Genomic DNA, 26,680 nt, shown 5'->3' on the forward strand with positions numbered 1-26,680 from the left:
CCCAGTAAACGAGCTGGCCCAGTCTTACTCTTCTCTGTGCCTTTTACAGAAGCACAATGCTGGTAGATTGTTTTTACACGTATGATTCATCTGTCTGAAATAGTAAATTAGAAGACAGTTTTGGCCTGTAGGTATTTCAAAATATTGACAAATATTTTGAATAGGCAAAGGGGATGGGGAGGCATTTTTACCCCCGAGTGTAAAATTTGCTCATTTAAAAATAATCGTAGGGGCTGGTTAGATGGCTCAGAGTGGGTAAAGGCTCTTGCCACGCAAGCCTGGTGAACTAAATTCAGTCCTAGAATACACATAAAGGTGGAGGGAGAGAGAACTGACTCCACCAGGTTGTCCTCTGGCCTCAACACACATACGTCATGCACACAAACAATATTAAAAAGTGAAATAATAATAATTCAGAAAAATCTGACTTCCCGTGGCCCCACTTTTCTGTGACTATTACATTCCAAAAAGGAGTTGGGTCTGAGAGGCCTCTCTGACAGCCATAACTGGTGCTTCCTCAGGCTGCCTTTCACACACTTCTTCTCAGCCTTTTGTTCTATGGCTTGGGGTGCATGTGTGTGTGTGTATGTGTGTGTGTGTTCATGTGTGTTCATGTGTATCTGTCTGCATTTACTGAAAGCTGGCAGGCAGTATATGCAAGAACATAGCAATGATACACGCATGGGCTGCACTCCACCCCATCCATATTCTGGAAGTATTAGCAGAAATGATCATCTTAGAATGTACAGAGTCAGCTTCATCTTTGCCGTTTTCCTGGAGGCTAGCTGACACATAGACCCATGGACAAGTTGGAGAGTTGTTGAATGTCCCTTGTGCTGAGGCTGCTCTGGCTTGCAGGATGGCATCTATAGTGTTCACTCACTTCGATGGACTGTGTCTCAGGAGCTCTAAGTGACTGGGACTCAAGCACAGCACACATCATGGGGATGTAGAGATGACTGGGTCTGGATATTGCCCAGTGAATTTGATTGGAGCAAGGGAATGCTCTGTGGAATGGCCGTGTGACACACCCCACCCCTTTGTCCCTGATGGCTTTGCTAGTAAGTTTGCTAGTTTAAAATGCCAGTCTCTGCAGCTTATTGGCAGCATAACCTGGAGCTAGTCACTTATGCCTTGAGATGCTCAGCATCCTCACCTGTCAGATGAGATCATTTGATAAAACTTGAATGGTTTTGAAGAGTGAATAGCATTGTGAAGTTCTTGTTCCAGGATGAAGGATAGAGAAGGCCTTCAAACACAATGACTGTTCTTACCACTCAACATGAAGGTTTTCTCATTCTCCAGCATCTTGTGTGTGTGTGTGTGTGTGTGTGTGTGTGTGTGTGTGTGTGTGTGTGTGTTTAAAGATTTTATTTATTATGTATACAGTGTTCTGCTTGAATGCCAGAAGAGAGCACTTGATCTCATTATAGATGCTTGTGAGCCAATATGTAGTTGCTAGGAATTGAACTCAGGACCTCTGGAAGAGCAGCCAGTGCTCTTATCCTCTGAGCCACCTCCCCAGCCCATTTTTTTGTTTTAATATCCCATCTTTATTGATATCTTAAGGAGTCCACATTTTATTCAAATCCATTAAATTTCACCTGTATCAGAATAATCCTGTCTACTTGTTATTTTTCCTGTGTGGCTTAGATTCTGTCTTGAAGCAGAACAATAGCAGTTTGTGTGTGTGTGTGTGTGTGTGTGTGTGTGTGTGTGTGTGTGTGTGTGTTTATATGTGTATGTATCTACTTATTTTTATTTTGCTTAATGTTTAATTCCAGCTACTCGATCTCATTCTCCCATCCAGTTTGGTTATAACCTCCCACAGAACATCTTTAGCACAAGGATCTGTTTGTTATTTGCTAACCTGCAAAGGAAATCCAGATGTGTCTAACTTCAAAGCCCAGGTTCTTAAAAAAAAACACCCCACAAAAGCCAAAAAACAAAAAGCACTTAGAATTTTCTCACGCAGTATGTGTTCTACATTAAGCATATCCCTCCTGTCTTTGGCCTCTCCATCTGTCTCACCCTTTCTTCCTTTCTGGCTGTCCACTTTATTTACTATACAGTCTCACCTCTGCGTTCACTTTATATATCCAGGTATAACTTTTTGTGACAATATAAAATCCAGGAACAGCTAGCGTTTTTTTTTTTTTTTTTTTTTTTACTCTTTTTTTTGGTGGGGGGCTGCCACCCAGCTCCCAAATAAGTCACACACAGAGGCTTATTCTTAATTATGAATGCCTGGCCTTAGCTTGGCTTAGTTTCTTGCCAGCTTTCCTTCAATTATCCCATCTACCTTTTTCCTCTGGGCTTTTCCTGTTCTCTTACTTCTGTAAATCTTACTCTTACTCCATGGCTTGCTGTGTAGCTGGGTGGCTGGCCCCTGGAGTCCTCCTCCTTCTCTGGCTGCTAGATCTTTCCTCCCAGATTTCTCCTTCTATTTATCCCCTCTGCCTGCTAGCCCCGCCTATCCTTTATCCTGCTTCACTATTGTGTGTTCAGTTCTTCATTAGACCATCCGGTGTTTTACACAGGCACAATAACACAGCTTCACAGAGTTAAACAAATGCAATATGAACAAAAGTAACACACCTCAAAATAATATTCTACTACAAGCAAGAAAACATATTTGTCTTTCTGAGACTGGCTTACTTCATGTAATGTGATTATCTCCAGTTGCATCCATTTTTCTGCAAATGTTAAAACTACATTCTTCTTTATGATGGAAAATAATTCCCTTGTGTATTCATCCACAGTTTTGTCCATCCTTTCTTCTGTTGTTGGACACTTAGCTTGGCTCCATAATTTAGTGGTTGTGAAAAGTGCCAAAGTAAACATTGATGTCCAAGTGTCTCTGTGATAAGTTGACTGAGAGTCCTTTAAGTAAATAGCCAGGAGTTATAGGACTGAGTCACTTGGAAGATCTGTATTTAACTTTTTGAGCAACCTCTGTTCCTATTTCCATAGTGACTAGACAAGTTTCCATTTTACCAGCATGTGTAAAAGATTCCCCTTTGCCCACATCCTTACTAGAATTGGCTGTTGTTTCCTAACAATTGTCTTCCGACAGGGGTGAGATGGAATCTCAATGTAGTTTTTATTTAATGACTAGTGAGGTTGAACATTTTTCATGTTTTTTATAACTACATACATAAATACTTTATCTACATCACTCTAACCCCTCCATCCTCTTCCTCCCAAATTTACAACCTCTTTTCTTTAATTATTCTCATTACATTTATATGTATATGCATGTGTGTATACACACAAACATATGTATATACAACCTGCTGAGTCTAGTTTTCGTTGCCTGTAGGTACGTGGGTCCAGGGATGACTGCTTGGGATTGAACAACCTATGTAGGAGCTTGTTCCTGCAGGAAAATGATTTTTCTCCTCTCAGTAGCCATTGGCTACCTGTAGTCCTTTATCTAGGGGTGGGACCTTGTGGAATTTCCCTTGTCCATGTTGATATGTCAACTGATAGTTTCATTATCCTGGTCTTGTTCAAGTCAGCGTATTGGTGGGCGTTCATGGGTGCTCCTTTCCTGTCTTGTCTAGGGGGCACTGAATAGCAGCTGGCACCCTGGTCTCCTCTCCCTTGATGTTCACTGAGTCTTCCATGTAGACTGCAAATCTCTGCATTTGATGAGTTGTGGATCCCTAGAGCAGTCTCCATCTGTTGCAAACAGAAGCTTTTTAAGAGACCAGGCCATGGACTGACTGACTGTATGACCAGGGCTAGGCTGTGTGACTGACTGGGTCTTGAGGCTGGCATGGATGGGTGAGGTTCCAGGTAACTCACCTGGCTTGTTGGGCCTCACATGTCTATTGACAATCAGTATTTCATCCTTTGTGAATTGTCTGTTCATTTCACTAGCCTGTTTATTGACTAGGTTGTTTGATTTCTTTCTTGTGTGTGGCGGGGTAGGATGAGGTCAACATTGGGCTTCTTTACTTACTCTTCACTTTCTCTTTTGAGACAGCATCTGTCATTGAACCTGTAGCTCATTTATTCAGCTGGTTGGCTAGTCAATGAACTCCAAGGGTCTGATGTGTCCACTTCTCCTGTTCTAGGGTCACAGATGGGCACTACCACACCTGGCTTTATGTGGGTACCAGGGACCTGAACTCAGATCATTATGCATGCACGGCAGGCCATCTCCCACCCTCTGGATTGTTTGATTGCTCATAGTTTAATTTGTTTGAGTTCTTTAAATATTTTAGATGCTACTCTTCCATCAGGTGCATAAATAGCACATTTTACTCTCGTTCTGTGTGCTGTCTGGTTGCTTAGTTAACTGTTGCTGTTGCTGTACAGTAGCCTGTTCTGTTCATTCCAGGAGGTCTCAGTGGCTTGTTGACCTTGTTTTCCATAGCAATTCAAGTCCTATTCAGAAAGCTCTTACATGTACCCAAATCTTAAAAGTGTTTTCCTTATTTTTTACTCTCACAGTTTGAGTTTTAGGTCTTTTGTTTGTTTGTTTGTTTTGTTTTTTGAGACAGGGTTTCTCTGTGTACCCCAGGCTGTCCTGGAAATCACTCTGTAGACCTGGCTGGCCTTGAACTCAGATATGTGTCTGCCTCTGCCTCTGGAGTGCTGGAATTAAAGGCATGGGCTACCACTGCCTGGTGAGTTTTAGATCTTATGTTAAGGCCATGTGTTCCTTTTTGTAAGGGTGAGAGATGAGGATCTAGATTAATTGTTTTACGTGTAGACATCTAGTTTCCCAACAGCATTTATCAAAGAAATTGTCTTTTAACTAAAGAATATTTTCCGCATCTTTGCCAAAAATCAGGTGGTTGCCTGGGTTTACATCTGGCTCTTCTATTATCTCTGGCTGCTTTTGTGCCAGCACTAGACTGGTTTTGTTGCTGTGACTCTGTAATAGGATTTGAAATAAGATAAGATATTAATCTTCTTGTTCAGGAATGCATTGGCTGTCCGGGGTCTTTTGTGCTTCTGAATGAAGATTTTTTTTTTTCTATTTCTGAGAATAATGACATTGGGATTTGGATGGGATCTGATTTGCAGTGGATCTGTAGATTGCTTTTAGTAACATAGTCATTTTTACAATATCATGTCCTCCAGTCCGTGAGCATGCCTGGGGAGCATGGCAGCTTAAATCTGATCTACAAGCAGCAGGGAGAGAGAGAGAGAGAGAGAGAGAGAGAGAGAGAGAGAGAGAGAGAGAGAGAGAGAGAGGAAAATGATATTCCTGAGAATGGTGTGGGCTTTTGAAACTCCAAAATCCACCCCCATGACACATCTCCAACCAATTTACACCTCCTAATCCTTCCCAAACAGTTCTGCCAACAGGGGACTAATCATGCATGTGAGCCTATGGTGGACATTGTCATTCAAAGCACCTCAAGACACTAGGATGCTATACTCTAATCATGGCCCTTGGCACTCTTTCTGCTCACTTTCCCCACCTAGTCCTGTTCTCCGAGGATGCTTTGTGAAATTCTATTGTGACAGTGGATAGATATGCACTAGTTGTGTGGTTGAACATGTGGCCTGCTCTTTTTCATCTTGAAGTTACATTTGCCTTACTGCCTCCTGCCTTTAATAGAATCTGAGACAGAATAGCTTGAAGTTGACAAGAGTAAGGTTAAAATGACGTCAGTACCAATAGCTAATGCGTATGAGTGATTGCTGGGTAATAGGTATCAACTAAATACTTTTGGTTAACATATTGAATTGATCCTTGAATCTCCCAAGGCATGTGTTACCCATTTCAGGCTTTGTAAATTTTATGTGTGTTACTCTTGGAAAGAGTTTGTGCTTAGAAGCAGGGAGATTTCTGTAGCGCTGTCAGAGCTGGGCTTCCCCAAATGAGTGGTCTATGGCTTAAAGCTTTCAACAGTTGGTTCTGTTTTCTATTATTGTTGAAACTTCCATAAGACAGAATTACATATTCTACTGAAGTATGAACATTGAAATTTAGCATATTGGTAATTAACACAGCAGTTGTATTGTGTGCAACATCCAACATGGCTCCTAGGATGCAGCTGACTGGGAGAGCAAGGGGATGAAGAAAAGACAAAAACATGGACACATAGAAAAACTGGGGTCATGTGGACTGGGCTCTCTGATGGAGAAACTGTAGCATCCCAGAAGTTCAGTGTGTTTATCATATACAGTTGAACAGAGCAGCTAGGTGATCGCATGCAGCTGAACACAGAGGAGGAGTTATAGCACATACAGAAAACAAGGTAGCAGGTTTATGGTATACACCTGGTTCCAAGAAGGAAGGTTTAGCTAATCTTGGTAGGGGCAGTATCTAGGCATAAATATGGGGTGGGGAAAGCTGTGATGGACATTTTCTGCACACACTATCAACATCCACATCTGGACTTAGAGGAAGGCCTTGCCATCCCTCTGAGCCTCAGTGATTGGGGGGCTTTGCCATTTTCCCATGTGGCTGAGGGGTTGGAGTCCTTGACATGGCTGTACCCATATCAACAGCATGTATTCACCCAGGCACTCTCCGTTCCCCACAATTGTGGGTACAGAAACTACATGTTACTTAGTTTAAAATTCTTGTTTTGGGGAAAGTCCTTGTGTTGAAGCTAAAATTCTCAGACTTAACAGTGGAAGGTTTGTTTATTTATTTTCTACCTTTGGAAATGTAAAAATTCTGTCTATTGCTCCACAGCAGAGTAGATCTTAAAATGTCAAATGTTAATGGTTTACCTGTTTGTTTTTTTCATTTTTCTGCTAGATTAAATTTTCCATGTGAATTTGTATCTTCAATTTGTACTGTCTCTTTTCTTGATTCATGTGTCTATTACTGGGTTGTAGTAATTGTCCATCTCCTTGTCACAGTGGCATAGCTTGGCCTATGTTCTGGGAAATTATGGGCCTAGTTTATGGGTATCAGTCACTTGTGAGCGATTCAGATGAGCTGAACCTTACTGTCCTTTCAGTATTGCCCCGAGGTCACCATCGATGTTCTGGGACTTTCCCTTGTATTGCTCATTACCCTGTTACATTTTCAGCTAAGCATATTTCACCTTATTGGTAGTGAAATGCGTTGGAGCTCTTCGGCTCTGCCACTTCCTGGCTGTGACATGGAATGCTGTTGCATCTCTTTGCCCGTTTGCTTATTTGTGAAATGAGCTGAGGGTAATAGCATCCACTTTAAAGGACTGGTGGACATTGGGTGCTCATCCATGCTTAGCACAGTGAAAATGATCATCACAGTTCTGCCTTTATTTATTCTAAAGGTGGGCAGGTGCTGGGAGAGCACTATAGTGGAGCACTAAGGTGGAGCATTGGGGTGGATCACTGGGGTGGAGTACTGGGGTGGAGCATTGGGGTGGAGCACTGAGGTAGAGCATTGGGGTGGCACACTAAGCCAGCCTTAGACAGCGATCACAAAAAAAAAAAAAATTTTCCAGGAGTTGTCATGCCCCAGCAAATGAGTCAAAAGGAAGAATGGAAAGCAGGATGCTTCACTGGAGAGGCGAAGGGTTTTTCACAAGAGATGGGGCCTGAAGTGAGGGAGATGGATGGAGGAGCAGATGAGGAATCCATCATAGAGGTCTTGCTTTATCAGCCCAAGGGACTCCCATTCAGTTCCTGGGAAGTGAGAACCCACAGAAGAATCTGTGTGGAGCTGGCTTCTTGTTGACTTGTGGATTCAGAAGGACCTCTGAGAAGGTGTTCTGAGGGTTCCTAGAGGATTGAGAATGCTAGGGCCAAGGGAGATGGGCAGGTCAGCACCTTTACATAACACTTGCTTTTTTTTTTTTTTTTTTTTTTTTTTGGTTTTTCCAGACAGGGTTTCTCTGTGTAGCTTTGCGCCTTTCCTGGAACTCACTCTGTAGCCCAGGCTGGCCTCGAACTCACAGAGATCCGCCTGGCTCTGCCTCCCGAGTGCTGGGATTAAAGGCGTGCGCCACCACCGCCCGGCAACACTTGCTTTTTAATTCCTGGGCCATTTGAAGCGAAACCAAAGAAAGGCAAGGCTGCCCATGTGAGAACTACATAGGCTGCAATGTGGAGTTCTCACGTGGAAAAAAAGTCTGCTGAGACAGTAGTACTAGGTGACCATTGCGCTCTCTCTCTCTCTCTCTCTCTCTCTCTCTCTGTCTCTCTCTCTGTCTCTGTCTCTCTCTCTCTCTCTCTCTGTGTGTGTGTGTGTGTGTGTGTGTGTGTGTGTGTGTGTGTGTGTGTGTGTGTGTATGTGTGTGTGTGCAGCAGTAAGTGTGGATCTAGTCTGGGCAGGTAAAGACAAGTTCTCTGGCTTCCTAGAATTTCAAAGTTGTCTTTCCTTACAGCATGTGATGAAAACATCATTTTTTTTTCCTTCTAATTTCCTCTAGTTAACTTTGTGTCTGGGGTGGCAATTTCTCTTTCTTTTTTTCTTGATTACTTTCTAATTCTCTGTAGAGATATGTGGCTAGAAGTTAAAAAAAAAATGAAAACGCATCAGAAAATGATTCACATGGAAAGTCTTCACTCCTAAGTATGTGCATATAAACAGGAAATCTGAACCCTAGCAACCAACTTTGTTGGCTTTGGCTGGAGCTTCGCTGTGCTACTTGGAGGATGAGTTGTAGAAATACAGCTGTGTTGGAATGGTGGACAGCCATGAAGTGAGTGCCTGTTTTCTAGAGTGAGGAGAGGCATTTCTTTGTCAACTCATCTGGAATCACTTCCGTCCTAGAGAGCCGTTTGGATACTGTGGGCTTACAGAGCAAGTGAACAGGTGCTCCACTAAGTGTGTGCCAGAAAGTGACTTTTTTGGAATGCTTACAGACCTTATTAAAATGTGTTGAAAGTGTTTGATCCTTCATCATTCCCAGTACAGCCTTACCTAATGTTGAAGGCATGAAGACAAAAAGAGGCAGCTAGAGCTGATCTTACATTTTCACACTAAATACAGGCTCTTAATCCATGAAGCCTCTGGCAGTGGACAACAAACAGCCAGGATTGTGACCTATGGGAGAAGACAGTCATTTGAGGGTTCTCTGGCCTGACCTTGTGTTTGGCCTGTGCCCATTTTCTGCCAAACTAGATGTGGCCAGCACTGGGAGAGCCTGCGGTCTCATAGCGTGGAGATGGCAGGTCTGTAGCTTAGGGCTGCTGAGGCTGGAATTTGTACAGCAAGATAATGGAGAAAGAAGTACTTGAGGCTTGAGATCTCCAGGTGATCGTGGATAGCAGACAGTAGCTGCATCCAGGCAGTGGACAGAAAGATGGATGCAGGAGGTTGTGTTCCTTGAGCTCCTTAGCCACAGTGTCAACAAACTGGATCAGCAGCATCTCAAGGAGTAGGGCTGCTTGCTCCTGCCAGGGATATAATTGAAGTGGATCCATCTCATCCAAATGTAGACCCTGGAGTCACAGTTGGTGAGACCTCCCAGTCATTTAGCTGCCACAACGGATCTGAGCCCCTCGAATTGTCTACTTTATGACAGAAAGGGACATGTGCTCATATTTAGAATGAAGATCAGCAAGGTGAAACACACTGACTGGAAACCAGTCATTAGGAATCTTGGTCTCTATTTCTCTTCTCTGAAAAAATACATTTAGATACAAGATTAAGTCCCACACGTTTTTTAATCTGAGAAAGTAAAGAAATAAAAATAAGGAAAAATAAATATGTCAAAAATACGTAGTAGGCAGCTTGAAGGGGCTCTCATTGGCTAAGTCTGAGTACCAGTGTAAAGTACAGGAATGGAGTAGGGATATATCCTAAGAAAAGCAGGACTTCATGTGTCTGTACTAAACCTAACTGCTTCACTAGGTGAACAAATGATGTAGAATGCTGATAATGAAGGAATAGTAATGTTAGAAAGAAGGTTGGAGTCAGTGTGCTGCAGCTGTCATTATGTAAAATATGTAACAGGAAGACATCGTGGATTGTGGTTGATATATTTTACACCCCAATAAACTTATCTGGGGGTCAGAGAACAGAACAGCCACTAGATTAAACATAGAGGTCAGGCAGTGGTGGCATACACACCTTTAATCCTATCACTCGGGAGGCCGAGATCCATCTGGATCTCTGTGAGTTCAGAGCCAGGCAGTGGTGGCATACACCTTTAATCCCAGCACTTGAGATCTCATGTCTTTGCTTGGGAAAGACACATGCCTTTAATCCCAGGAAGTAATATGGCAGGGCACAGAAAGGTATATAAGGCATGCAGAAACAGGAACTTGCTGTCTTGAGGCAGGAATTAGAAGCCTTTTAAGCAGTTCAACTGAGACCCTCATGGGTGAGGACTCAGAGGCTTTCAGTCTGAGGAACCACAATCAGTTGAGAAGTTGGCGAGGCGAGGTTGGCTTGTTCTATTTCTCTGATATTTCAGCATTTACCCCAATATCTGGCTCCAGGTTTCTTTTTATTAATAATACCATTTAGCAGTTCTTCTTACAGTGGATACCTAGGAAATTTTCTTCTTTTCTGCTTCTCCTCCTCTTTCTCTTTTTCCTTCTTTCTCTCTTCTTCTTTTCCTTTGTCTTAGGCAGGGGCTTACTATGTATTTCAGGCTGGCCTTGAACTCATGACCCCCTTGCCTCTGTTTTCTAAGTATTGAGATTATGCAGGAGTGGGGGTGGGGGAGGAGGGATTTTGAGGGAGGACAAAGTATTTGGATTGTCTTAGAATGTTTTCCCCTAGCTGAAGTATTAGTTGCAAGGAGAAATGCCGCGATTTCTTTTTATTGAATCAAGTGGGTATTACTTTGGGACCAGGAAAGACCTTGTACCTTTAGATGTGATATTTAGAGAGTTTCTCACTTAGGAAATTTTCTGGCTGAGAAAACATAAGCCATTCTCATTCATCCAGAATTACTGGAGGAAAGGTCAGACAAGCCAAAATGGAAATGTTCCATCAATTTAAAAAGGAGGAGCTTCATTCTTCTCAAAGCGGTACTGTGTGTGTGTTTCAGGTTAAAGAGGATTAAGAGCGAAATGCTTTATCTAACCCTGAACTGGATCCTGAATTGTAAGAAATCTTATAAAAAAAATCCTTGTTAGGGCAACTGAATATGGAGTGAATTCAAACTTCGGTGGCAGTGGTACCAAGGCTGATGACTGCTTCGTGATTGTGTAAGAGTGTTCCTATTCTCTGGGAATCATTTCTGAAGTTTTTAGAGAAAAAAGGGCCATGATGTGTGAAACTGATCTTCATATAGCTCAAGACAAAAGTGCTAAATGTGTGTGCTAAACATTCAGGAAAATGGGTTAAATGCCAGGAAGCAAATCCAGGTAAGGGCTACATGAGTATGTTTTGCACTTTTATTTTTGAAACTTTTCTGTAGATTTGTAATTATAAAGATTTAAATTATAAAGTTCAGCAATGGTAAATATGACTTAGAGGGCAAAGGAGGGGATGTGAAAAACACAGGTTCAGTTGCCTCGGTATGGATTTTCTACCCTAAGTTCCTTTTCTAAGTAAACTATTTTGTGGCGGTGTCTTGGTCACTTTGCAGACAAAGGCATTTCTGCATCTGTTGGCAGAAAAGGTAGACCAGCAGATCCAATGCAAGAAGAAACAATATTGATTGCACCTCCCAAGGGCTGGGATTCAGGAGCCACAGAGGATGGGGGAATTGAACCCAAGGCTTTGGCATGCTTGGCAAGCACTCTGCCAGCTGCACTGTATGCCAGCCCCTCTCATTTCTTCTTTGATACTTCTTAGCGGAATAGTTTGGGGGGAAGTTTTCTAACCATTGGGAACTTTAACTACTGCTGCATTTAAAAAGAGTATCCTCAAGAAGTATCATATCCTCAAGATTGTGGAGTTCCAGTGAGGAAATGTATACCAGTGCTCTTTGAAAATTAGAAAAATTTCTTTTACACATGCTGACTTACTACTTCGAGTTTTCATTATAGATGAAAGATGACTCAGGCCTAACTAGAGATTTTCCTTAATTTTGGTGGTCGTTTCTCCTCTTAATGGTGAAGATTTTCCCCGATTAGATGAGTTTTTTCCTCAGTGGACACTGGTTCCTTTGATTGACTTCTTTCCTGCCTTTGTTATTCTAGGCAAAGCTTCAGTGGCTGAAGGAGCTGTGACCTTTCCAGCACAGGGCAGTTGGAGCACAGCTGTGGGGTGTGTGTGGAAGAGATAGCACAGGTAAGTGAAACTGCACCTCACTCATTCTGGAGGAACTCAGGGTCTGAAGTTGTAATTCCCTGTAATTCCTCTTGCTTTGTTGTGAGATTGGGTGTCCAACTCAGGTGGTGGTGAGAGAATGTCCAGTCTTTTGTGGTATCTCAAGGAAAAATTTGCCAAGGAAATGTACCAGGCTTTTCTTTGTTTGGGGCCACCACCCAGCTCCCAAATCATGACAGAGACTTAGTAGTTTTGAATGCTTGGCCTAACTTAGGCACGTTTCTGGTTAGATCTTTTAACTTAAATTAACCTGCTTCTCTTTATTTTTTGCCTCAGGGCTTTTTACCTTTTCTTCCTGTGTGTCCCACTTTTCCTTCTTCTTCTGTGTCTGTCTGACTGGCGGCTGCCTGGCCGGCTAGCCCCAGGTATCTCTCTCTTTCTCCCTTGTTCTCTCCACTCTTCTTCTCTCCTCTTCTGAGCCTAGAATTCTCCCTCCACTAATCCTCTCTGCCAGCCCCACTTATCCCTCTTCTGCCTAGCTAATGGCCTTCCAACTTCTTAGTAGACCAATCAGGTGCCTTAGGCAGGCAAGGTGAAACAGGAACACATCTTTTCATAATTAAACAAATGCAGCATAAACAAATGTAACACATCTTTACACAGTTAAAGTAATATTCCACAGCATAAACAAATGTAACACATCTTTACATAGTTAAATGTTCCACAACATTTCCCCCTTTTTGTGTAAATAAAAAGGAAGGGTTTTAACTTTAACATAGTAAAGCTATATACAACAAGAACAATTATCAAGTAAGGATTACATTTACAATATTCAATCCATTTGTATTTGGCAAATTCAAAGAAAATACTCCATTGTTTATCCTATCTTGGTGAGTCCAAAGTTTTGTACCTAATTTACCTTCTGTCATAACTAAGGGATAGTATAACTATAACTATCTAGTCTTCAACTCCATCAAAGACCCCAAAAGGATATAATATTACCTGAGTAAACAGAAAGTGCAGTGCAAACCACTTCCAAAACTATAGAAATGACAGACATCTGGCTGTCTGGACAGGCACCCAAGGTTCTTCTGCAATCTTGGGACATCTGCCTTTGGCCTACAGGCCTAGACTATCTGGCAGACTTTTCCATGAAGCAGGAATTTTGAAGGACTGTCCTTCCTTGTTTTTATCAAAGTTTGGCAGTCACTTTCCTTTGTGCCCTGTATGTCCAGTTTGGACAGAATACTGTCAACTGTAGAAGCAAGAACAGTTTCTTGCCCAAATGGTTAGCTTTGTCACAATGAAAACAAATTCCACATGGAGGTTCTTAGATGTCCATCATCCTTTTATGAAGTAGATTGATGCTGCCAGGAGCAGATGTGTTGCACTGTCATGAAAAGACCTGTGATAACAAAACATTTTAAATGCCATATTCTGTAGGTCTTTGAAGTGTTCAGATACTATCTATCTAAACATATTTAACATAACTACAAGTTTGATTGTTATAGATGACTAACTACTAACCTCCGTTTCTTAATTATCCTTAATGGTTTATAATAATAGCTTTCAAGGACCAGAACTTTACCTTACATTTGTAAATGAATAGGTATAATACTGCATACAGTACCTTAAACAAGAGTATAAACATATATACAGAATGTTGTAACAAAAATAACCTTAAATTTGTATCAATATACAAAGATCCTTTAGATTAGAGACATATATACAGTATAAGAAAAATAACCTTAAATTGGTATCAATATACAGAAATCCATGTCAATGTAAAGTATTTGAGATTAATAGTTGTTTTCAGTCTAAAAGTAGTTCAATAATCTACTTTTATCCTATCCTTCCCATATCTCCCCTTTTTCTTTTTCAGAAAGAGAGCCTTGAATCCAACCCCTCCTTATTCAGTTTCCTCTCTTATCAGAACCAGTAACAATTTGCAACTAACCCCCCTAAATGGTGACAAACATCCATAACCCATCGAATGATCAAAAACCACCATGTCTTGGGAATGTGGGCCTTGTTTTCCCTAGACTGCTTCCTGTTGTCTGTGGGCAAAAGCATCTTTTTAGGGAACCTGAAAAAATTGAAATAATGATCAAGTCCTGAGGGAGATAACTACAATATATATTGTCTAGTCTCTACAATGGGAAAGCACAAGGCTTATCTGTAGTCCTGGCTAGAACAGTCTGTGAGGCTGGACCATCTCAGCCAGCATTCTTAAAGCTGTTCTGGATGCAGAACTCTGAGGAAACTGCAACAGAGGCGCTCTGAAAAGCTGGATCACCTGCGCCACCCATTTTCATTGGTTTCTGGTCCTCTTGTTCTGAAAACACACAAACTTTCAAAGGTAACATACATATCTGAATTAATACAAATATGGACTGTGTGTTGCACGCAAGCCAGTCAAAGATGATTTTTTTTTTAATTTTTGAGCCAGCAAAATATACATTACCTGTCTTGTAATTTTTCGAGGTTTATTCCTTTATGTCTGTAGCCAGGATTTTCAGGGGATCTTCTCGGATCAAATCTGATCTCTTGAATGAATCCACAATATTTTGTTTTCTGTGGAAACAAAAGCTTAACCTATTCCTCAGGGTAATACATTTTTTGACTTCCATTTTAAAGTTAAGGCATGCCTAAAATATCTAGGCTGGTCTAATTCAGCAGTCCTTGTTATAGTCCCATGCCTCTCAGCAGCTGTCATTCACTCATCAGCAATTAAAAATTCAAAGTCAATACAACACTATACAGGATCCAGACTTCCTATGTACTTTTCATCTTATGTGACTTATTCTTTTTTTTATATTACTTTACTCTTTCTTTAAAGACTTTATTATTTTTAAACTTTATTTTTTTCTATATCCTTTTTTCCCCTTTCTTAATTTTACTCACATTTTTAAACACATTGGAACCTGTTTAGAGGTTTTTGTTTTTTGTTTTTTTTCCATCTGAACATGCTTTACTGCATATCTCTAGCCTTTTCTGTGTGTATGAACAAAGCCATAGCTACCACTGTGTCCTCCTCCTGGACTTTGGTGTCTGGCTTCGCCGCCTTCTTGGGTCTGTGAGAGCTGAGCCTTAAGTTCACGGGCCTGAACCAGAGGTGTATTTGAACAGGAACTTCATTCAACTACTCCAGCTCTAGGAAGCTTTTTGTTTCTACTTAATGTGCCAGCTGTTTAAGTGCTCTGCTGTGTGGCAGAGCTTCTTAGAGAAACTGTATCTTTTTTTTTTTTTTTAGCTTTCTCAGGCCCTATGTGGAAATTTGAGCCCCACATTGGGCACCAAATGTACTATGCTTTTTCTTTCTTTTTTTTGGAGTGGGGGCTGCAACCCAGCTTCCAAATTATGACGTAGAGACTTCTTACTAGTTATGAAGGCTCGGCCTAGCTTATGCTACTTTCTGGCTAGCTCTTTCAGCTTAGGTTAACCTGTTTTTCTTTACATTTTGCCTCAGGCCTTATTACCTTTTCTTTCTGTATGTTCCACTTTAACTGCATCTTCTATGTCTGTCTGTCTGGCCCTGGTCTCTCTCTTTCTCCCTTGTCCTCTCCTCTCTTCTTCTCTCCTCTTCTGCACCTAGATTTCTCCTCCTACTTAATCTCTCTGCCTGCCAGCCTCATCTATCCCTTTCTACCTAGCTATTGGCCATTCAGCTTTTTAGTAGACCAATCAGGTGCCTTAGGCAAGCAAGGTGAAACAGCAACATGTCTTTTCATCATTAAACAAATGCAACATAAACAAATGTAACACATCTTTACATAGTTAAATATTCCACAACAAGGAAAGGCAGGTTTTTTGTTTTTGTTTTTTTTTTTTTTTTTTTTTTTTTTGAGGGTCAGGAAGAGAGTTGGAAAGGCCAGCTTCTCCATTAGAGGAGGCAAACAATGTGGCTAGGCAGAACAACAGAGGCTACATACAGGAAATAGCCTCCTCCTGAGTCATGTAAGCCCCAGGATTTTGAAAGATTCCGGGAAGGCTTAGGGCGTCATCCAGGTCTGCTATCAACCGAAGTCTTTATCTTAGAAGATTAGAGTTAGCAAAGGTGCTTCCTTCTTTGCAGTTGGGCAATCTATGCCAGTGCTGCTAATGATGCCAGTGAGGCAGAATAAAGACCTTCTCTGCGTGTGTTGGTTGATGGCATAAAGCTAACTCAGAAGGCACCAAAATATGCCAATGTCACATTAAGGAGCAGAAGCAAAGCAGCTTCTCTGTGGATTAATTTGACCCAGTGCGAGCCCAAATTTCAGTCCTCCACTACCCTCTGCACCTTCTGCCTGTAGTTTGTGGTTGCTGGCCTAGCTGTAATCTGTCTGTGGTGTCTGTGCCTGACGCCTGTGACATGTGCCCATGTGCATCTGAATCTGTGCCTGTCCCTACAGAGGGCTTTGTTCCGAATTTACTGAACAGCAGAGAGAACATGGAAAGGGAGGGATTCTTTACAAAATCTTTCTTACAAGGGGAAGGAGTTACTTTATTGACCCAACTGACCCAGAAGAACATTTAACACTACAAACGATGTTATCAAGATAAATCCTCATGCTGCTTCTAACATTTATGGTGATTTGTTTTAAGGTTCTTCCAGCCTGTTGGCTGATTATCATCACAGCACGGACATACACATATGCCTTATTCTGGGTCGGGGGCATGAGAGAGCAAGCGCATAATTTAAGATTAAATCGGTGGCCGGGCGGTGGTGGCGCACGCCTTTAATCCCAGCACTCGGGAGGCAGAGCCAGGCGGATCTCTGTGAGTTCGAGGCCAGCCTGGGCTACCAAGTGAGTCCCAGGAAAGGCGCAAAGCTACACAGAGAAACCCTGTCTCGAAAAACCAAAAAAAAAAAAAAAAAAAGATTAAATCGGTGCACTTAGCTTAGCTTGTAAGAGCTTGCATGGGATATCCAAGACATAGTAAGGTGTGTGTGTTACATTGTTCTCTTAAAGGTGGGTTAAATGCAGATAGGCTGAGTGCACAGTAGGACAGCAGGCCAAGTACACAGTCTTAAATGATTTCAGGCAGTATTATTAACTTAGCTGCAAGGTCCAGCAAAATTTCAGATTCTTTGAGGTTCAGAGATATGTAGATGTATCCAACCTTCTTATTAAATAATAAACACAGAACCAATGCAAAGAAGAAAGCCAAGAGGTCAGAACTAAGAGCTAAAACCTTACCCTTCCTCCTGTGGTGGTCCTACCTCTCCGAACCAGAGCTACCCCTGTGTTAAAGTCTTTATATAGAGTTCCTGTCCTGCCTTCTCATTGGTTGTAAACCCAACCACATGACCGCCTCCTCACAGCCTGTCTGTATAGGCCTCCAGGTTTTCCATGATTGGTATTAAGATTAAAGGCATGTGTATCCAATAATGGCTGTATCCCTGAACACACAGAGACTTACCCAGCTCTGCCTACCAAGTGCTGGAATTACAAGCGTATGCTACCACTGCCCTGCTTTCCTATGGCTTGCTAATAGCTCTGACCCCGGGCAACTTTATTTATTAACATACAAATAACATTTTAATACAAATAAAATATCACCATATTTCCCCTTTTCTATTTTAATAAAAAGGAAAAAAAAGAAAAAGCTTATAACTAATATAAGAAAAACTATATACAAAAGTACAATAACTATATACAATATATACAAGTAATAAATACCTAAACAATGTCTAGTCCATTTGTATTTGACAAATTCAGAGAAAATAATTTCATTATCTATCCTATTTGGTAAGTCCAAAATGTATCCTAATTAATCTTCAACTATAACTAACTAAACTTCAACTATAACTAACTAATCTTCAACTCCCTCAGAGACCCAAGAAGGAAATAATATTAGCTAACAAAAATAAAAACAGGAAGTGCACATAAGCAACTTCCAAAAAATTTGTGAGTTGACAGAAACAGACAGCTGTCTGGACAGTCACCTGAGGTTTCTCCGAAGTGCTGGGGCATCATCTTCAGCCTATAGGCTTAGCATATCTGACAGACTCATTTGTGAAGTAGGATGTACACAAGGTCAACAGTTCAATCTCACATTGAGTGAGAGTAGTCCATGTACCAGAAACACCTGAATTCCACTAGTGTCATGTCATGATTCAGGATTTTAAATTCTGGAAATTGTTGATGGTTTTTTAATTCAACTGTCCATTCTTCTTGGCTGTGTATATATGGCTTCATCTCAGCATCCCATTCTTCTCCATATCCCTCTATCAAATGCCAGTCTACTATTGAGAGGCGTGAACTTAGTTACTCTTCAAGAATAACTGTTTCAGCTGCTGTTCCATTGCACATCAGAGGCCATCAGCCCACTGCCTGTTCAGCTGCCTTCGAAGAAAAGGGCACTGTACCTTTTTCGAATTGCGAAGGCCACTTCAGGGATGGTGCCATATTGTCCTGGCCTCTGAAGATGCCTTTTGATAAAGCCATAACCACACTTGTTTTGGCAAGAATCAGTAATCCTTTGTTTTATGTCCTGTCTGTCCATTTTGTCCTGTTGATTCGAGGATACTTTGTTGTCCAGTGGCTAACTTTTGCCACAATGAAAGTTAACTCCATATGCAGTTTCTTCAATGCCCATATTTTATCTGAAGTAGATTGGTACTGCCAGGAGCCGACATGTCTCATAGTCATAACAAAAAAGAAAAATTTTCTAAGTTATTAAAACATTTTAAATGCCATATTCTGTAGATCTCTGAAGGGTTTGAAGATAACCTGTCTATCTAAAATATATCTACTCAATCTTGAAAACATACCTAATATAACTACAAGTTCTATTATAATATCTAACTACTAACTTTCATTTCTTTATATCCTAATAGTTGGTAATAACATTCAAGGATCAGAAAATTGCATTACATTGTTAGATGAACGGTACAATTAGAAAAATATATATAACATTTTCTAACAATATCAATTTCAATATATATAATTTGTATACAATATAAAACAATCCAATCCAATGTAAAGTATTTACATTTTTCTTTTCTTTTTTTTTTTTAATAAGAACCTTAAATCTAATCTCCTTTGCTTAGCCTTTTTCCTAACCCTTGACAACAACTTGTAACCAACCCCCCTAATCAATGAAAATTATCCCAGACCCAAAACCCATTAAAAAACCAAAAAAACCAACCACCCCACACCACCTCTTTGGGAATATGGGCGTCGTATTCTTGAAATTGCTTCCTGCTTGGTATGGTCGAAGGTATCTTTATCCTGAAAGAAAAATTTTAGGTTAATTGTCAAATTCTAGGAAAGGTAAATATATCCTTCGTTAACCAGTCTGTGTATAATACCAAAATTCAGGGTTTATCTCAAATCCTTATTCAAGTAGTCTTTGAGACTGGATCATCTCAGCTAGCTCTTCTCAAAATTGCTCTGAGCACTTTGTAGTTCAAATCTGATCTGTAGATGATGTTTGTCAGCTTAGTGATGTTATTATTGTCCACGTGGAATTGTTGTTGTTGTGGGGCCCCATCTTCTTCCTGGAGACTTCAGTTGATGTTAGGCCTAACCGTGATTTCCTGCAAAAAACTGATAAGAGACTCGAACACAAAGACTATATATGCGACTTTTTAGAATTAGTTAGTCCTCTATATGACCATTTATATCTTAACAAAGTTTAAAATGTATATATATCTATATATATTGATCTTGTAAATTTTGATATAAAATTCATACTTTAAGAAAAGTTTAAAGAATCAGAATAGAATCAAAGAGTTGAGATTCGTAATAGAATAGTCCCTTAATTAATTTGGCTTTTCTCCTGTCCCATAGCAGAAGATGGCTCTTTTCCTCTGGCATGATACAGGGAGTTTGCATTTTCCTTTTAACAACATGCTTGAGTTTAAAGAAGGAGAGAGCCATTCTCCAACTCCAAAGTCAGCTTTAAATTTTAATTGAACTGGGACTATTAGAAGTTAAATAGTGTTAAATCTTTAAAGAAAAGCAGAAACAAACATTTAGGAAGACATAAAATTTTTTTAGATAACATACCCATACGCCATTTCACTCTGTTTCTTAGGATAGATGATTTGTTCCTTTTCTTCAGTTGTCTCATTTGTCCAGTGTTCTTCAAATTCGTTAACCTTCATTCTCCTAAAAGACAAAAACAAAAACCTTTCCCCAAGGTTTTTTGGGGATGTTCCTTTTTGACAAGTTATCTGATTAAATGAAAAGGCATGTGTTACTGGTGTAAGTTAGTTTAAATTGGATGTTTACGATAGTTGATGAACTATCACCTCCTCTAATTAAGAGGTCTCTCTTGTTCAAATCGAACCTTTATCAATTTTGATGGTACCCACAGCTTATCTTCTCCTGTAGAAATAAAAGCAAAACCTCGTCCCCAACGTAACACATACCCTGGTTTCCATTCTGAGGTCAGCACATCCTTAAAGTATATAGGTTGATTTAATTCTGTAGTTTTTTCTATTATCCAATGTCTCTCTGCAGCTGTTGTTCCTTTCTCATTGGCATTGAGAAAATTCAAAGTTAATAGAGCATTATGTAGTCTATTTCTGGGGGTTTTTGTTACTCCTTTTTGTTTATTTAGCATATCCTTTAGAGTTCTGTTTGATCTTTCTATAACTGCTTGACCTGTAGGATTATGTGGTATACCTGTAACATGGTTTATATTATAATAAGCAAAAAACTGTTTCATTTTAACAGAGACATATGATGGAGCATTATCAGTTTTGATTTGTGCAGGTATACCCATAATGGCCATAACTTCTAGCAAATGAGTGATTACAGAATCAGCTTTTTCAGAACTCAAAGCAGTTGCCCATTGAAATCCTGAATAAGTATCGATAGTGTGGTGTACATATTTCAGTTTTCCAAATTCTGCAAAGTGAAACACGTCCATCTGCCAGATTTCATTCCTCTGAGTACCCTTTGGGTTACATCCTGCTGGTAATGGTGTTTGATTGTAGAAGGAACAAGTAGGACATTTCTTTACTATTTCTTTGGCTTGTTGCCAGGTTATGGAAAAATCCTTTTTTAAACCTTTACTATTTACATGATGTTTTTTATGAAATTCTGAGGCCTCCAGCACATTTCCTATCAATAATTTATCAATCTCATCATTGCCTTGTGCTAGAGGGCCTGGCAGACCAGTATGGGATCGGATGTGAGTTATATATAAAGGATGACTCCTTTTTTCTGATTGTATCTTGTAATTGAATAAATAATGAAGTTAATTCTGAAGCATCGTGGATAAATTCTGCAGTCTCAATATGTAATACTACTCTTTCAGCATACTGAGAGTCAGTTACTATATTGAGAGGTTCTGAAAAATCCATTAATACCAACAGAATAGCATACAATTCTGATTTTTGAACTGAATTATAAGGACTTTGAACCACTTTACTTAAATTTTCTGATTTGTAACCTGCCTTTCCTTGTTTATTGGCATCTGTATAAAATGTACGAACTCCAGATATGGGTTTTTTCCTCACAATTCGAGGCAAGATCCAATCAGCTCTCTTTATAAGATCAATTCTATTGCTTTTGGGATATTTGCTGTTAATTTCTCCCAAAAAATTACTACAAGCTTTTTGCCAAGCTTCATTTTCTATCCATAATTTTTCAATGTCCTCCTTAGTTAAAGGTACGACAATTTCTGCTGGGTCTATTCCTGCTAATTGACGAAGTCTCAATTTTCCTTTCCAAATCAAGTCAGAGATTTTTTCCACATAAGTTTTTAATTTTTTATTTGGTTTATTTGGTAAAAATATCCATTCCAATATAATATCTTCCCTTTGCATTAATATTCCTGTTGGGGAATGCCTAGAAGGTAAAATAACCAAAATGCAATCCAGCTTTGGATTAATACGATCTACGTGCCCTTCATGTACTTTCTTTTCTACCAAGGCCAATTCTTTCTCAGCTTCAGGTGATAATTCTCTTGGACTATTTAAGTCCTTATCACCTTCTAAGGTTTTAAACAAATTATTCAGTTCATCATTTTTTACCCCAACAATAGTTCTTAGATGAGAAATGTCTCCAAATAATCTTTGAAAGTCATTAAGAGTCTGTAGTCGATCTCTCCTAATTTGCACTTTTTGAGGTCTAATTTTTTGAAGTTCTATTTTATATCCTAAATAATTAATAGAATCTCCTCTTTGTACCTTTTCTAAAGCAATTTGTAATCCCCAGCAAGGCAAAATTTTCTTTACTTTTTCAAACATTCTTTCTAAAGTATCTGCATTTGAATCAGCTAATAAAATGTCATCCATATAATGATAAATTATAGATTTAGGAAATTTTTTACGTACCACTTCTAATGGCCGTTTTACAAAATATTGGCACAAAGTTGGGCTATTCAACATTCCCTGTGGGAGAACCCTCCATTGAAATCTTTTAACCGGTTGAGAATTATTATAAGTAGGCACTGTGAAAGCAAATCTTTCTCTGTCTTTTTCTTGTAAGGGTATTGAAAAGAAACAGTCTTTTAAATCAATAACTATGAGAGGCCAGCCTTTTGGTAACAGAGTAGGTAAAGGAATTCCAGATTGTAAAGAGCCCATTGACTGAATTACTTTGTTAATTGCTCTAAGGTCTGTTACCATTCTCCATTTACCAGATTTTTTTTTTATAACAAATACAGGAGAATTCCAAGGGCTGGTTGATTCTTCAATATGATGAGCATTTAACTGTTCTTCCACCAGCTCTTGTAAAGCCTGGAGTTTCTCTGTTGTTAAAGGCCATTGCTGAACCCATACAGGCTTGTCTGTTGACCATTTTAAAGGTAGAGCTGTTAATGTTTTTGGAAGATTATCAGTTGTTGTGCCCTGTTCTTGTATGACATGGATGGCTGGTGAGCACTCATTAGAATAATATCTTTTAATATTTCTCTCAGAAACATGTACTAATTTATGATTTGTTTCTGAGATTGGAGGGATATTAATCTGAGTATTCCATTGTTGTAACAAGTCTCGACCCCACAGGTTCATAGCTATGTTAGCCATATATGGTTTTAATTTTCCTTTCTGTCCTTCTGGACCTATACATTCAAGCCATCTTACACTTTGTTTCACTCTAGATAATGTCCCAATTCCTAAGAGTTGAATGTTTACCTCCTGAAGAGGCCAAGTTGGATGCCAAAATTCTGGTGCAATTATGGTAATGTCAGCACCTGTGTCTACCAGACCAGACAACAAAACACCATTTATTTTTATTGTTAGTTTTGGTCTTTGTTCATTAATAGAAGTTTGCCAAAAAATTTTCTTTATGTTTTTTTCCTGTATTTCCTATTTTCTCTGTTTCATCATCTCGACTAACATAATTTATTCCAATAGACATTTGGTTATTTAGTTGCTTTGAGTAGGGGTTTCCTCTACAACTGCAGGAAAGGTTTGAACTGGTTTTACTGTGGGGGCCTGCCTGAGGCCCCTCTGGGAGTTTCCCGAAGCTCGAGGCAGAGGGTTACCCTGTCTGTCCCTTGTTGATCTACATTCGTTGGTCCAGTGTTTTCCCTTACCACACCTTCTGCATACTCCAGAAGGAAGGGGCATTCTGTTGCCAGTGTTCCTTGAAGAAACATTATTTCTAGGAATGACCTGTTTACAATCCCTTTTCAAATGTCCTTGCTTTCCACATCCAAAACATCTAACATTGCTCAAACCTTTTGAAATTGCTTTTCCTACCCACATATCATCATGGTCATAAGCCTCTACATTAACTGTATCTCTAATCCAATCTTCCAAAGGTGCAGATCTTGCCTTTAACGGCCTAATTATTCTTTTGCATGCTGCATTTGCATTCTCAAAGGCTAAAGATTCAATTATTATCTGACTAGCCTCTGAATTCGGGACCATTTTTTGTACTGCTGAAGTCAATCTTTGTAAGAAATCTGTGAAAGATTCTTTGGGGCCCTGTATAACCTTTGTAAATGACTCAGTTTTTTTTTCCTGGTTCTTCAACTCTGTCCCATGCATTCAAAGCTGCCGTTTTACATAGAAGTAGGGTTTGGACATCATATGAACATTGTGTTTGTACTGAAGCATATTGGCCTTCGCCAATAAGCTGATCCTGGCAGACTTGTATTCCGCTATCCCTCCATTGTCTTTCTATATTTTTAGCCTCATTACTGAACCACATTTTCCACTGGAGATTTTGTCTGGGTTCAAGAACAGCCTGTGCCAATTCCCGCCAGTCCTTTGGTATAATCCTATTACAAGTTGACCAGGTGTTTAACATTTGCTTTACATATGGGGAGTGCATGCCATAAGATGCTATTGCCTCCTTAAATCTTCTTAAGTCTAACATTTCAACTGGAACCCAAGTATTTTGTTCATTCTCTTCATCAGGTAGCTGCTGTACGGCTACTGGATAAATTAAGGGTGATTGTGTGAAAACTGGCTTTCTTTCTGTAACCTTACGATCCAATTTTGAAACAACTTCACTATTTATTTCTTCTGTCTGAATTTGAATTTCTCTATAATTCATTTTTACCGGTTTAACAAGTTTTTCTAAGACTGTTATCCTGGCACTTAAGTTGACGATCTTTTTAAATAGTAAAATGAGGATAAGAAAAGTAATAAACTGAATAATTCGATCAATATTAATCTTTTCATATAGTTGTTCCATTGTCAGAGTGCCTAAAATTTCAAACAAAGCCCAATTTTCTTCCAATGTACACATAAAGCCCATTTTTTTTTTTAATGTAGAAAAAAATTCTCTTTTAAATAGATATGTTAATTGACTTACCAAGTCTGGGTAGAACAGTAGAATCCCAGGGAATTTCACAGCCACCTGGTGTTCGAGGTGTGAATCCAGCGAGAGAGAGAGAGAGAGAGAGAGAGAGAGAGAGAGAGAGAGAGAGAGAGAGAGAAAGTGTAGCCGCATGAGCGGAGTCAAGCCTTGGCTTTACAGGCAGGGGCCCTGTTCAGCAGGGCAGGTCTGAGTTGTTTGTAGCAGTTGCAAGTAGCTCCAGCTGCGGGTCAGTCAGGCCTGGGCCCAAGCTAGGCAGCCGGGCCGCCCAGGCTGGAAACCGGACCTGCCGCCAAGCCAAGCCAAGCGGTTTTTAATGAATTCTTGTCACATTGGGCGCCAAATGTAGATGTATCCAACCTTCTTATTAAATAATAAACACAGAACCAATGCAAAGAAGAAAGCCAAGAGGTCAGAGCTAAGAGCTAAAACCTTACCCCTCCTCCTGCGGTGGTCCTACCTCTCCGAACCAGAGCTACCCCTGTGTTAAAGTCTTTATATAGAGTTCCTGTCCTGCCTTCTCATTGGTTGTAAACCCAACCACATGACCGCCTCCTCACAGCCTGTCTGTATAGGCCTCCAGGTTTTCCATGATTGGTATTAAGATTAAAGGCATGTGTATCCAATAATGGCTGTATCCCTGAACACACAGAGACTTACCCAGCTCTGCCTACCAAGTGCTGGAATTACAAGCGTATGCTACCACTGCCCTGCTTTCCTATGGCTTGCTAATAGCTTTGACCCCGGGCAACTTTATTTATTAACATACAAATAACATTTTAATACAAATAAAATATCACCATAGAGATATTTTCAGAAAAATGTATCACTACAACCTAGACTATAAAAGCTAGCTGTATGACCTAAATGGTGTCTTTATGTCACTGTCAATTGCCAATCTAGCATAACTACAATGCCTGATATAATTACTATATACATAATTAGTGTATACCTAAAGACAGTATTGCTAAGTTTTGCTTACTTTCAGGCTTGATAAGAATGATACATTGCATGTAACATTTTTACAACTTGCCTTTTTTGCTTGGGTGTGTTATGAGATTGTTGTAGATAATTGTAGTGAGTCACCTTTTATTGTTAAAACAAGATCTGCAGTTAGAATCTATTGCGGTTCATCTGTGGTCTCACTTCCCTCCAATATTTGGTATTTTTGTTGCCATTCTGGTGTGTGTGGAGTAATGTATTTCAATGTGCTTTTCTTGTGAATCATGCGATTGAGCATCTTTCATTTGGAGAACAGAGCTTACAGTTTCAGTGTAGACAAAGTTTTTCAGCCTTTCCCTTCTCCTACCCTCTTCTGGCCACAGCTCCTTTTCTGACTAGGGTCTTGCTTTGTAGCCCAGGCCTTAGCCTCTTTCATTCTTTCCCCACAAGGTGATACAGCTTGTTTCTGGCTTGTTTATTGGAATGTAATGGAACATTTTCCTCTATGTGGTCTGTTTTCATTGTTTTTGATTGAAGTTTCTGTTGGTTTGTATTCTCACTCAGTCTCCCTTTTCTCTTTATGTGTTGACTTGCTCTTCTAATAACTGTCCTGGAAGTGTTCTGTGGACACTTGGTGGCTTAAAAAGCTCAGTTGGCATTTTAAGTATCCCGACTCCTTTCTAGAATAATATAAAAAACATGGGAGCATGTTTTTTCTGAACTTAGATGCTTTTGTCAAAACTTATATAATTGTGTCACCATAAAAAAATGTACTTTTAGGCCCCTGGCAGTGTGATCAGGATCTATCCTGGTGTGTGGGCTGGCTTTCTGGATCCCATTACCTATGATCGGACACCTTGCTCGCCCTTGATGCAGGGGGAGGGGCTTGACCCTGCCTCAACTGAATGTACCAGGCTTAGCTCTCCAGCCACTAGAGAAC

The 26,680-nt window shown here is 40.0% G+C and overlaps 1 protein-coding gene across 10 annotated transcripts in view; it reads left to right on the forward strand.

Moving 5' to 3' along the window:
* The window catches only part of Sgms1 (sphingomyelin synthase 1), a 277,830-nt gene that overhangs the window by 84,987 nt on the left and 166,163 nt on the right, over positions 1 to 26,680 (forward strand). For all 10 annotated transcript variants that reach the window (XM_052760579.1, XM_052760585.1, XM_052760590.1 and 7 more), the window contains exon 2: positions 12,013 to 12,103. The gene's annotated coding sequence lies outside the window, so the exon portion shown is untranslated. The remainder of the gene's footprint in view (positions 1 to 12,012; positions 12,104 to 26,680) is intronic.

The sequence above is a fragment of the Peromyscus californicus genome, unplaced genomic scaffold (assembly GCF_007827085.1).
Source record: "Peromyscus californicus insignis strain IS unplaced genomic scaffold, ASM782708v3 Scaffold_4__1_contigs__length_199733344, whole genome shotgun sequence".
Taxonomy (NCBI): domain Eukaryota; kingdom Metazoa; phylum Chordata; class Mammalia; order Rodentia; family Cricetidae; genus Peromyscus; species Peromyscus californicus.